Below are 13,500 nucleotides of genomic sequence, written 5' to 3' on the forward strand. Positions count from 1 at the left end.
TAAATTGTAACACATATACATAGGCCTACAGACCCACCCCAACTGGAAATGCAAATCTATATAAATAGCCTCTTCCGTGGAGTGAAGACAATAGCAATGTAAAAAAGGAGAATTTCAGCGAATGTGATACGGGGGTCCTGCTCAGTGAAGTGAGGCAAGGAAAAACGCACTATTTGGTGGCTTAAGCAGTGGTATAAGTAACAAAAGGAAACTGATGGAGTGGCACTGCGTGGCAGAGGTACTCAAAAGTTAAAGTTCAGAAAGTTGCACAGAGTCCAAAATAAAAAGGAAGTGGTCAGATATCAAAGTCAGTATGAAGTCGCGGCCCACTGTCAGACTGTCAACATCACTGGAGAAGAAGGTATTGGAATTCCAGGGCTCACACCGTTTGAGCAGCATATATATTTCACCACAACATTAATGAGATGGATTTTCACATCACAGATCATTTTCACGTTAATAGAGTGGAAATGCTTTCTATTTACATAAGTAAATTCATTCTCTGAAGGCGCCTTTATAGCAAAATAGCATGCAGTCGACTGTTACAATTACATTAAGAAAACTGGACGTTGCTACAAATTGTGCTGTGATGTTTGCCAGTTCAGTAACAGTATATGGAAATCTTACATATCTGGATGTCAAGCGGAGAATATCATCCCATACAGCTGGCATGGCACTACTCTGTGATGACAGAGAATTACCCGATTGGTTAGCCGGTTAACGTTGAAAAGCTCCTTTGGCTAAAAACCCGAGAGTAGGCAGAACTTATAAAGGAACAGGTAGAGCACAATTCCTCCAAGTCTTCCTTTGTAAAGCCGGCCCCAGTTCAGCACACAGCTCCAAGAGGATAGCTCTTAGAAATTGAAATTGATGTACAAGCTAGTCATCATCATGGGACAAGAAGTTAGTATGAATACCTGCTCTGTTCTAATTCTTCCATTTGCAATGTTTTCTAACAAAACTAAAGCAGTCACAGTAGCTGGAATAGTTTGGTCATTCTATGCACAATCATATTGCTACAGATTGATTACAATCAAGAGCTTTAATTTTGACATAATATGCAGTTAATTTTGGGGTATTTGATAAAGCCTGCATCATGAATGCAAATATAAAAAGAAAAAGGAAAACCACACAGAAACGTGTACATATGGTCTGAGGCTGCCAAGAAAATGTGCATAAAGTTACGCCAAGTTTAGTTTTTATACATTGTAAAGAAAGGACAAGCAAACATAAAGATTTGGGGTTTCCAGCCCCGTATACTGAAAAATAATCCACAATTTTCAATAACAAAAATCCAAGGTCAAGGTTGATAAACACATTCAAACAGTTGACCAAGTAAGATGGCGTCGGAGGAGTATTTAAGGAGGAGGGGCCGGAAGTAGAGGAATGCTGGGAAGGAGCCGTGGTGGATGATGGGATCGATGACGTCATCGGTGGAGGACAGAGGAACGCAGTGCGGGAAACTATAGGAGGCAGAGTCATGGCGGCGGTGTGTCTTTTCTTCTGTAGGAAACAAAGAGAGAAAGGTTAGTACCCCGCCACTCCCTCCTGGCATATGTCTTCCCGATCGTATTAAGGTCCGTCCGCGGCCCCCTACTCGTGCGTGCGTGACAACATAGTGACATGAGCATGGTAATGGGTATATGCACCATTTTTTCATGCGGCCGCTTGTGTTGATTCTCAGCCCACCTGCAGTCTTCATGTTCTCATCATGTTCTTTGCTTGTTGTTGGACGGCCATCCCATCCATGATTGGTGATCACCTCATGCATGAGACAGACCAGCATCCCATCAAGTGTTGGTGCCTACTTGGTGCTTTTGGGGGATTGGCTTTCCATCCAGGATTAGTGGCTACCTTGTGCTCTTGATGTACAGGAGTCCTATCGAAGAGAGTAGGAGTAGTTTAGTCACAGGACCAGAAAAATGTCTACATAAAGACAGGTAAGGCCAACTAATGAACCAAAGAGGGGATGCTATGGCTCATCCCTTAACTGCAAGTTGAATCCCAGCCTTTGTGTTTATAGACACACAATTAATTTAACTGAATAAGTTTATTATTTTTACGTTCCTTCAGGTCAGTGCATATCTGTTCCTGGATACTGCTGGGACTGGCTTATGCTCCCAATGGACTAGTAATGGATGAGTGAAGAGGGTCTGCGTAGTCTGCGTAGTCATTGCACTGAAGGCAATGACAAGTACGGTTATTTGTGTATTTTTTACAAATGAGCACGTGGTCACATAAAGAGTCCAGCAGCCTTGTGGCTCAAAGTCCTCCAGGCCACCCTGCCTACCATATATATTTAGGGCAATTCAAAAATCTTGAACACTTTTAAAAACATATTAGTCAGTAACTAAGTATGAAGATTTAATTAAGCAATCAGAGATTAAGAGGTGACATGATAGACGCGTTAAAAATTATGAAGGGAATTAGTAGAACAGATCTTAACTGTCTTTAAAATGAACTCCACCACAAAAACCTGAAGACACAGATGGAAACTTGTTGAGAGTGAATTTCACATAAACATTACACAGAGATGCATGACATAAGACACCAAATTGTAAGATGTGTTCAAAACTCTTCTTGATGTTTTTTAGTTTACTGTGACTGGTGAGCTTTGTTAGACTGAATTTCCTGTTCTTGAATTGTTTAGAGAGTTGTTCCATCAGGGAGTTTCCAGTGTCTAGATTTATGAACATTAGATCAAAGGTACAGGTCCTCCATCAATAGTCAGTCATCCAGATTTACTAACGTTAGATCGGAGAGTGTGGTTCCCATGAACATCCAGATTTACTAACATTAGGTCAAAGGTGCTGGTCCACCTTAGACAGTTTTTCACCCAGGTTTGCTAATATTGAATCGGAGAGCATTGTTCCCTCTGGGAGTTTTGAGCTTCTAGATTTACTAACATTAGACTGATGGCACTGGTCCTCCTTCCCCATTTGATCATCCAGATTTACTAATATTAGAACAGAGGGTGTGGTTCCCTCAAACATCTAGGTTTACTAACATTAGTTCAAAGTTGCGGGTCCTCCTTCAATATTCAGTCATTTAAATTTACTAACATTAGATTGGATAGTGGTTGGGGCGGGGCACTTTTTAAATTGAAGACAGAACTCTTGACCAGAGAATTAGAGGAGAGGTGGGACTTCACTTTAAAAAGTGACTCCCATGAGGCTTTAGTTTCCTGTTTATGATGTGTGCTGATCATTCTGGAAGTACATATTTAACAATATTGTAGCAAAAGAAATGTGTTTTCACATTTTGTACAAACGACTGGGTAATTGATATGTGGATTATGCAACACAAGTAGCATGAGACGTTTTCTTTTTCTTTTTTGCAAGGATGTTCTTCACATTGTTTGCCATTGTACAGCATTTGTAGCTATTGCTTTCTACTATGTCAGAAACTTTTTTCTCTTTCTTCATGGAAGAAAACGTGAGTTTAAAAATTTGCCTCAGCCATTGCAACAAACTATATGGGGAAAGTAACATATAAAAATATAATTTTTGGGTGGAGTATTCCCTTAATCTCTATCTATCTATCTATCTATCTATCTATCTATCTATCTATCTATCTATCTATCTATCTATCTATCTATCTATCTATCTATCTATCAGTGCCATTCACATCTAACTATCTGTTATTACACAACAACTGCCACCTCTTACATTATATGCTGCTCTTAGAATCTCCCATTAAATAAGTTATGAGCCCCCTTTTAAGACCCAGTCTTAAATATGAGACCCCTTTCACTCAAGTCACTCCAAGAATATATTTCAGGACACCAAGGTTTCAAAGAAAATGGAATTTAAGCACTGCTGGGTGTGTAAGCCATTTATAGGTTAGACGGATCTGAAGTACAGGGATTTGGGAGAGCTAAGCCGGGAACAATTGGAAACTGTACAAACCTGTCTCACCAGTCGGAGTTTCACCCAAGGTTCACCTGCATCTCTTTGCTCAACTAAACAGCGTGGCTGTGTTACAGTCAGCTCCTGGGAATTTGCATACTGAACCACAGGTGTGTCTGCAGGTTTTTAAATTGCATTTCAGGATGAGTCAGTTTGTCACTTAAAGGCTTATAATCCTGTTTTACACCTACTTTAATTGTAACTTTATGTTGCCTCTTCTTAAAGTAATATTTGCTCTTGGCATGCTGGCGTAGTGATTATTAGCACTGCTGCCGTACGTCACTGGTCACTATTTGTGGGGACTTTACACAATCTGCATGTGTCTGTGTGGATTTTACTTTGCTTTGCTTCCACACCCCAAAGGTGGGCGGGATCAGTTTAACTGGTGATACTGGGTGGGTGAGCCCTGAGATGACTGACATCTCATTGAGAGTTAGATTCTGTTTTGCAACCAACGCTTCTTCTGCTTGCAACCCTGTTACAGAAAAAGTGATTCCTGAAGATGGATGATTGTTTTTCTTAAATATAGCCTGATTGAAACTCGTGATTCATAAGCAGCTTGCGTCACTTGTTAGATGACTGTGTACACTACCAATAAATAAAAAGGATGCTCATATTATCAGAGTGAGTGTGGCTGCACATCACTTAACCAGCTTCACTTATGTGTGAGTGGGAGCTTTCAGAAACCAGCAAGGTGTCTCCTTTTCCCTGTCTTAACTGTAACATTGTAAAAACAACATGCTTTCAGTTGGTCTTTTTTAAATAAAATAAAGCTTGTGTAGAATTGGAGTGGGATAATTGCCATTTCTTACTGAGGTTATGGCTGGTGATGCAGGCCCAGGAGCACACTGCCCACGGTAACTGCTGCACTTGTACGAAGATGTACAGGGAACTGCTCCCATCCAGTTAAAAGCTGGAGATATAGTGAGATGGAGTTGAAGGTGGAACCATTTTAGGGCCATTGTGCCACACCCTGGTCGGCGACTTTCAGCATTTTAAGGAAGCAGGCAGGCATTTCTGTCTTCTTCTTTAGCTTCAGGTGATAAGTCTTTAATGTGATGTTCCCCATGTGGGGTCCTAGACCCCAGAATGTTACCCATACATAAATGACTAGTCTCCCTGATGGTGGATGGCTCAGCCTAAAAGTGTTAGTCATGAACGTGTGTGTGAACACCTTACCTTGTTAAGAGTATTTGTCTGTATTATTTTCAGTTCCCTAGGGACTGGACACTGGCCTTTGAGTTCTAAACTGACTATAGTTTACATTCACATTTATTCACTTAGCATACAGGTGCTGGTCATAAAATTAGAATATCATGACAAAGTTGATTTATTTCAGTAATTCCATTCAAAGAGTGAAACTTGTATATTAGATTCATTCATTACACACAGACTGATGTATTTCAAATGTTTATTTCTTTTAATTTTGATGATTATAACTGACAACTAATGAAAGTCCCAAATTCAGTATCTCGGAAAATTAGAATATTGTGAAAAGGTTCAATATTGAAGACACCTGGTGCCACACTCTAATCAGCTAATTAACTCAAAACACCTGCAAAAGCCTTTAAATGGTCTCTCAGTCTAGTTCTGTTGGCTACACAATCATGGGGAAGACTGCTGACTTGACAGTTGTCCAAAAGACGACCATTGACACCTTGCACAAGGAGGCTGGCTGTTCACAGAGCTCTGTGTCCAAGCACATTAATAGAGAGGCGAAGGGAAGGACAAGATGTGGTAGAAAAAAGTGTACAAGCAATAGGGGTAACCGCACCTTGGAGAGGATTGTGAAACAAAACTGTGGGGGAGATTCACAAAGAGTGGACTGCAGCTGGAGTCAGTGCTTCAAGAACCACCACACACAGACGTATGCAAGACATGGGTTTCAGCTGTCGCACTCCTTGTGACAAGCCACTCTTGAACAAGAGACAGCGTCAGAAGCGTCTCGCCTGGGCTAAAGACAAAACTACTGCTGAGTGGTCCAAAGTTATGTTCTCTGATGAAAGTAAATTTTGCATTTCCTTTGGAAATCAAGGTCCCAGAGTCTGGAGGAAGAGAGGAGAGGCACAGAATCCACATTGCTTGAGGTCCAGTGTAAAGTTTCCACAGTCAGTGATGGTTTGGGGTGCCATGTCATCTGCTGGTGTTGGTCCATTGTGTTTTCTGAGGTCCAAGGTCAACGCAGCCGTCTACCAGAAAGTTTTAGAGCACTTCATGCTTCCTGCTGCTGACGAACTTTATGGAGATGCAGATTTCATTTTCCAACAGGACCTGGCACCTGCGCACAGTGCCAAAGCTACCAGTACCTGGTTTAAGGACCATGGTATCCCTGTTCTTGATTGGCCAGCAAACTCGCCTGACCTTAACCCCATGTATTGTGAAGAGGAAGATGCAATACGCCAGACCCAACAATTCAGAAGAGCTGAAGGCCACTATCAGAGCAAAATGGGCTCTCATAACACCTGAGCAGTGCCACAGACTGATCGACTCCATGCCACAACACATTACTGCAGTAATCCAGGCCAAAGGAGCCCCGACTAAATATTGAGTGCTGTACATTCTCATACTTTTCATGTTCATACCTTTCAGTTGGCCAACATTTCTAAAAATCCTTTTTTTGCATTGGTCTTAATTGATATTCTAATTTTCCGAGATACTGAATGTGGGACTTTCATTAGTTGTCAGTTATAATCATCAAAAATAAAAGAAATAAACATTTGAAACACATCAGTCTGTGTGTAATGAATGAATCTAATATACAAGTTTCACTTTTTGAATGGAATTACTGAAATAAATCAACTTGTTCATGATATTCTAATTTTATGACCGGCACCTGTACATGCCATAACCATTACCAATTAGAAGGATAATCTTCAAAAGCTTCCTAAACACAGAGAGGAGGCCAGTAGTCTGGATGGAGGTGGTGGGCAGCTCTTTCCATCAGCTAAGAGTTATATGTGGCAAGAGTTGGGATTGAGATTTGATGCCATGCAGAGGTGGCATCACCAGACATCGTTCACTATCAGACCTGAGTGATCAAGAAAGAGCACAGGGCCTCACAAGTGTCTCCACAAGCACTGACCCATTGGCTACACTGCAGGCAAGCATCAAGGATTTGAACTTAATGTGTGCTGCAACATGGAGCCAGAATTAGATAGTGAGTTATACACTGAGACAAAATATATACTATGTACTAAGCTAAAAGTCCCATGGCCCATTGCTCCAAGAATGAAATGTCTGTAAGTAAACGTTTAAATTTATAGGATAAACAGTTCACAACTTATTCCTGGATCCGATTAGCATGTTCTCGTACAGCTCATTCTTCTCTCCATAGAAGGCATTTTTTCTATTCAAGCATTCCTTACCAGTTGCATCACTTTGGGAGTTGCAGACAACACCAGGTGACACCATTAGAGGAGATGACACCCAAATGGCTGTCAATAAAATTTTTATGCAGTGTTTTGGGCTGCAATCACCAAGGGGGGCCCCCATTCCATGACTCCATGAAACGATCGAAAGTCCATGGGGTAAAATCACCAAGGGATCAAGGGACCCCCAATCCCACTCTGTTTGATGAAATGATCAGATGTCAGTACCATTAGGGAACCCCCTACGCCACGCTCATCGAGTGTCTGCGGGATGAAATCATCAAGGGGGACCCCACACCCCGCTTAATGAAACAATTGAGTGCCTGCAAGCCATTAACAGAGGGAATTACCAAATACGATCAACTGTCTGTTAAGGAACTATATTCATCAAGTCACCCAGGGGCCTGTGGGGGTTTTAATTCGCCGCACTGGGATGGCACCAACCCTAGAAAACACCACTGACTCTCACTACAGGGGACACTGCTTTAAGTGAGTCCTTTAAACTGAGTCCATTATGGTAGTTCTTCATGTAAGAATGCTGTTTTAGTAAAATACTGCAGTGAGAAGTCAAGCAAAATGACACCTTTTATTGGCTAACTAAACAATTTACAATATGCAGGCGTTCAAAGCAACTCAGGCCTCTTCTTCAGGCAAGATGTAATCAAGTTTTGTAATTTTTACACTGACTCCAAAGCTCAGAAACTGGGTAATAACAGATCACTTCATTAGGCCAGCAGTCCAATTAAAAGCAGAGGTTGGTTGGAACAAAAACCAGTAGCCACAGTGGGTCCCCAGGGCCGAGGCTGAGAACCACTGGCATAAGCAGTGTTAATGTTTGTGATGCGCCATCTGTTGGAACGACAGAAACTTAGCCACTGGACAGACACTTAGCCTTTTATTAAGATAGATTTGCTTTTTCCTTTAATTTTTTTGGACCTTTCTTGACATGATTACTGAACAAATATATATACTGTAGTTTTAACACATGAGATCTAAATTTAACATTAGTTAACATCCACAAAGTGTTATTTTTTAAAAGTAAAAACTATTTTATCGTCCTCTATGTGACGCTATATTGTTTATCACAAGTGCTGCCGTTTCGTGGAGCATTTGTCACCGTGTTGCTAGGTAAACATCCCAGAAGTGAGCAAGTGTAACATCACAGTTTCGCAGGTATAAAGGTGATAATGTTTGCAGAGGAAAACAAAGAGAATAGACAGTGTGTACTTTGTGAGAGTTTTCTTGGTTGATGATCTTAGTGATTAGCAATAATGGATACAATGAGGCTATTAGAAATAAACTGGATACATTAGGATTAAAAGTCAAGACGGAGGTAAAAAGCTTAGGGGTGATTGTTGACTGTAATCTGAATTTTAAATCACATATTAATCAGATCACTAGGACAGCATTTTTTCACTTAAGAAACATAAGTAAAGTTAGACCTCTTTTATCACTGAAAGATGCTGAGAAATTAGTTCACGCGTTTGTTTTCAGTCGACTAGATTACTGTAACGCACTCCTCTCAGGACTACCCAAAAAAGATATAAATCGTTTGCAACTAGTGCAGAATGCAGCTGCTAGAATCCTAACTAGGAAAAGAAAATCCGAACACATTACTCCAGTTTTGATGTCACTACACTGGTTACCTGTGTCATTCAGGATTGACTTTAAAATTCTGCTTATGGTTTATAAAGCCTTAAATAATCTCGCCCCATCTTACATATTGGAATGCCTGACACGTTATGTTCCAAATCGTAACCTTAGATCCTCAAATGAGTGTCTCCTTAGAATTCCAAGAACAAAACTTAAAAGAAGTGGTGAGGCGGCCTTCTGCTGTTATGCACCTAAAATCTGGAATAGCCTGCCAATAGGAATTTGCCAGGCTGATACAGTGGAGTACTTTAAAACACTGCTGAAAACACATTACTTTAATATGGCCTTTTTATAACTTCACTTTAACTTAATCCTGATACTCTATATGTTCAATTTCCTCAAAATAACTATTCATGGTGGCTCTAAAATCTGTACTGACCCCAACTCTCTCTTCTGTTTCTTTTTCCGGTTTCTTTGTGGTGGTGGCCTGCGCCACCACCACCTACTCAAAGCTTCATGATGCTCCAACAATGATGGATGGATTAAAAGGAAGAAGTCTACGTGACCATCATCATCATCAAGCCCTTCCGTGAGAATCCTAAATCCAAAGAGGACTGTTTCATTTATGTTAGGTAGAATGCCCAGAGGGGACTGGGTGGTCTCATCGTCTGGAATCCCTACAGATTTAATTTTTTCTCCAGCCGTCTGGTTTTTTTGTTTTTTCTGTCCCCCCTGGCCATTGAACCTTACTCTTATTCGATGTTAATTAATGTTGATTTATTTTGTTTTATAATTGTCTTTCATTTTTCTATTCTTTAATATGTAAAGCACTTTGAGCTACTGTTTGTATGAAAATGTGCTATAGAAATAAATGTTGTTGTTGTTGTTGTTGTTGTTGTTGATGATGATTGTAGTGCAACAGCTTTTGACTAGGATTTGTTTTGACGATCGTGTTATTGACTTCCTGTTTGCAAATCATGCCTGTCGATTGTTTCATGTCTTACCTCCTGGTCCTTTTCTAACACTAGTGCTGCCTTTCTCGTTCAGAGCAGTACAACTTACAAATCAGTAATGAAAGTTACATGTGCATGCACTGAAGTGGTAGTGGGTAAAGGGTTGGTGGTGCCCAGTGTCTGACTGTCACAACCCTGTCTGAATAAATGTCCATGACCAATTTTAAATCCCAGTCGAACACTGAATGAGGTTGATCAAACACTGTGCTATCAAACTGAGGTCAAGTCTCTACTGCTAATCTGCAAACTTCAATTGCCAACTACAGCAAATTACACATTTCACCATGGCAGTAATGTCCAAGCTTGACATTCCTTGCAAAGTTGACTTCACGTTTCTCCTTTATTTAGTGTTTTTTAATAATACTTGTCTGAAAGAATACATAGATACATATATTCTCAAACCAATCCCATTATAATACACATTATCCATCCATCCGTTATCCAACCCGCTATATCCTAACTACAGGGTCACGGGAGTCTTCTGGAGCCAATCCCAGCCAACACAGGGCGCAAGGCAGGAAACAAACTCCGGGCAGGGCGCCAGCCCACCACAAGGGCACACACACACACACGAGACAATTACCTGCATGTCATTATTGCCATTGTATGCCACTATACTCGTCAAGTCAAGTGTCAAGTGGCTCTATCGTCATGCATACACCATATTGCAGCATACAGTGGCATGAAATAACGTTCCTCGGGATTAGGGTGCAGCTTACACATAAACAGAACAAGTTCAAGACAAGTAAAGAACTATACTATACATTAATAAATAATAGTTAAGGAAGGAAAGCGGAGTACCCAGAGGAAACCCACACAGACACGGGGAGAACATGCAAACTCTACGCAGGGAGGACCCGGGAAGCAAATTTGGGTCTCCTAACTGCGAGGCGGCAGTGCTACCCACTGCACCACCGTGCCACCGTGCCACCCTAATACACATTATTTTTGTGCTAATTGAGCTCTGCTTATTATTTATACACCATGATTGACAGATCGTGTTACTGCAGATCATATTGATGACATCATCAGTTGCCCCCCTGTATCAGTTGCAAATAAAAAATAAATAAATCTCTTAGTGTCAGTTAGTTTGCTTTCCAAGTAGGCCAAGTACTTGTTTGTTTTGTGTTTTCTGGCTCTCCTTTTTTGTATTTTGACTTTGATTTTTGGTTTTGCCCCATTGTTTTATTTGTTTGATTTATTTTGATTTCCCCTTTTTTTACCTTTTACCTGGCATGACTACAGTTCCTTTTAACATTATTATCTTTTGGTCTCTTTAGTCACTCACAATATTTCCGAAGACCCCATCTCATGTCAAATTCTGGGTTGTGGAGCTGAAACCTATTTTGGTTGTACTGCACAAAATGAATACTTTATTTAAATCATACATTATCTTATAGTTCTTTGAAGCAATATTATTTTTGTATTTTACCACTTTCAGTTTATTGGAACCTTAAACAAGTGATAAAGCAATAAGCTGCACTTTCATGTACTGGAAATAAATAAGTTTCAAAGGGTGACATGCACTTGTGGGCATCTGGCTAGGATCTTCTTCATGCCTTCAGCCGCACTTTCTATTTTCAGTTTGCCTTTGGCCAAATCCCCTGCTTTCAGCTGTAATCACCAGGCAGCCATCTGAAGCCACTTGGCTCATTTGTTTCACTTTGCTCCAAACTATTCTATAGTGCTCAGCCAGTAAGTCTCTCACTGTCCGCGTTTAAGTGCTTTCATCTGGTCACAGTATTGCTGTATCTTTTTTTAATTATTACTATTTTTTCACTTAACTATTATTTATTAATGTATAGTATACTTCTTTACTTGTCTTGAACTTGTTGTGTTTATGTGTAAGCTGCACCCTAATCCTGAGGAACGTTATTTCATGCCACTGTATGCTGCAATATGGTGTATGCATGACGACAGAGCCACTTGACACTTGACTTGACGAGTATAGTGGCATACAATGGCAATAATGACATGCTTACATTTTGTTGTTGTTGTTATTTATTGATGAATTTCCATGTTATATGAGAAGATGGATGTGTGTTTTTTAGCAGAAGCCAGTCTTTAGGTAATTTATTAGTAGATCTAATAAATAGGAGAATATAATTACTAAGTTCATTTTGCATAGGGGCTACTCTGAGAGGGCTGCACACGACTAAAGTTAACAGATTATCCAAGGAACCTCAAATGTGTAACATCCACCTGGATGATGCGACGCCACCCATTTATGGGCCAGTCCGCTCACCACACATGAGCTATTAGGTGGTGACAGAGGATGATTAGGAAGCCAGAATGGACAAGGCCAAGGTGGGGAGATTAGTTAGGACATCAGAAAATGCCCTAATCTTTTTAAAAGATGCCCAGGGATCTTTTATTAAAATGTCAGGGTCTCAGAGGATTGCACCATTTGTTTCACTACAATGTCCCTAACACTGCACTGGGGCATTGGGATCCATGCACAGAACACATGGCCCAGATGGCACAGAGTACTACAACTCTGATGTGTGGGTTTCAGCAGGTTTGATAAGGAATGGAGTAATGGCTTCTCACCCTGTCTGTGTGCGTTTTTCTGTTGCAGTTTCGCCTTAAAAACACATTTTAGATTAATTAGAGACTACTAAAAATATCTATCTATCTATCTATCTATCTATCTATCTATCTATCTATCTATCTATCTATCTATCTATCTATCTATCTATCTATCTATCTATCTATCTATCTATCTATCTATCTAATCTAATCTAATCTAAATTGGTCCCATAACGGTGAGTGTCCCCCAGAATTCACTCCAGGTTCTTACAGATCCTTAGCTAGATAAACAGATTCAGTAAATGTGTTCAATAAAGAAATGTTTAATCAGAATATCTTTATCTATTAGGCCTGAATACATTCAGTGCAGGAATACAGATAATTTTGACAGTTCACAAACCTTTTCTAGCCATGACTTTTGTCTACATAGAACAATTATTTTTGACTTAAAAAGAAAAGTAAGGAGCATAATTAAATAAAAGCAAAGATCACATTTTCCATCGGATTCTGTTCATGCCAATGGTATTTTTTAAGTATGTTCCCTTATTCATTTGGATTTTGTTGTAGCTGATTTCAGGCTCATTTTCATCCTGCATGACTGTACATATGCTAATAAAAAACAAATTACATGCTGGCTCTCTGAAAAAAACACACCTTTTATCATAAGCAAATGGTAATAACCTTTTGATTGACTCATCTCTCTACATACCGTTTTCTAATAATCACATTTTATGTTAGCAGTGAGCTGACCTGGAGAAGGATGCATTTTTCATTATGCGGCTTTCTTGAAGGATCATCATGTTTAACATGGAGACTGAAAGGCTGATGCATTTGCACTCAAACTACAACACATGCAAATTCTTAATTGTTCTATGCGTGGTCTACAGTGAAATGTGCAACTCAAGGCTCACCATGACTCACTCCTAGCAAACACAGCCTTACATCTCATTGTTTTCACCTTTTTCAATTTATAATTTGTGTGCTGAAATCGGGAAAGGAACATTTGTGCTGTATAAACTGTAGTTATGGAATAACTGAAAGCTATGTGTACACATTAATTTTTAAATATTTAAAAGCATATTAAAATGT

At 39.9% G+C, this 13,500-nt stretch overlaps 1 long non-coding RNA gene across 1 annotated transcript; it reads right to left on the reverse strand.

Annotated features, from left to right (window-relative positions):
- Window positions 1-1,303: 1,303 nt before the first annotated feature.
- On the reverse strand, window positions 1,304-13,196 carry LOC120524686. Its single transcript, XR_005632824.1, has 3 exons — window positions 13,121-13,196; window positions 1,690-1,879; window positions 1,304-1,503 (listed from the first exon to the last, which is right to left on the reverse strand). It is a non-coding gene; the product is annotated as an uncharacterized LOC120524686 (long non-coding RNA).
- Between the last annotated feature and the right edge of the window lie 304 nt (window positions 13,197-13,500).

This window comes from Polypterus senegalus, chromosome 2, assembly GCF_016835505.1.
Source record: "Polypterus senegalus isolate Bchr_013 chromosome 2, ASM1683550v1, whole genome shotgun sequence".
Classification (NCBI taxonomy): Eukaryota; Metazoa; Chordata; class Cladistia; order Polypteriformes; family Polypteridae; genus Polypterus; species Polypterus senegalus.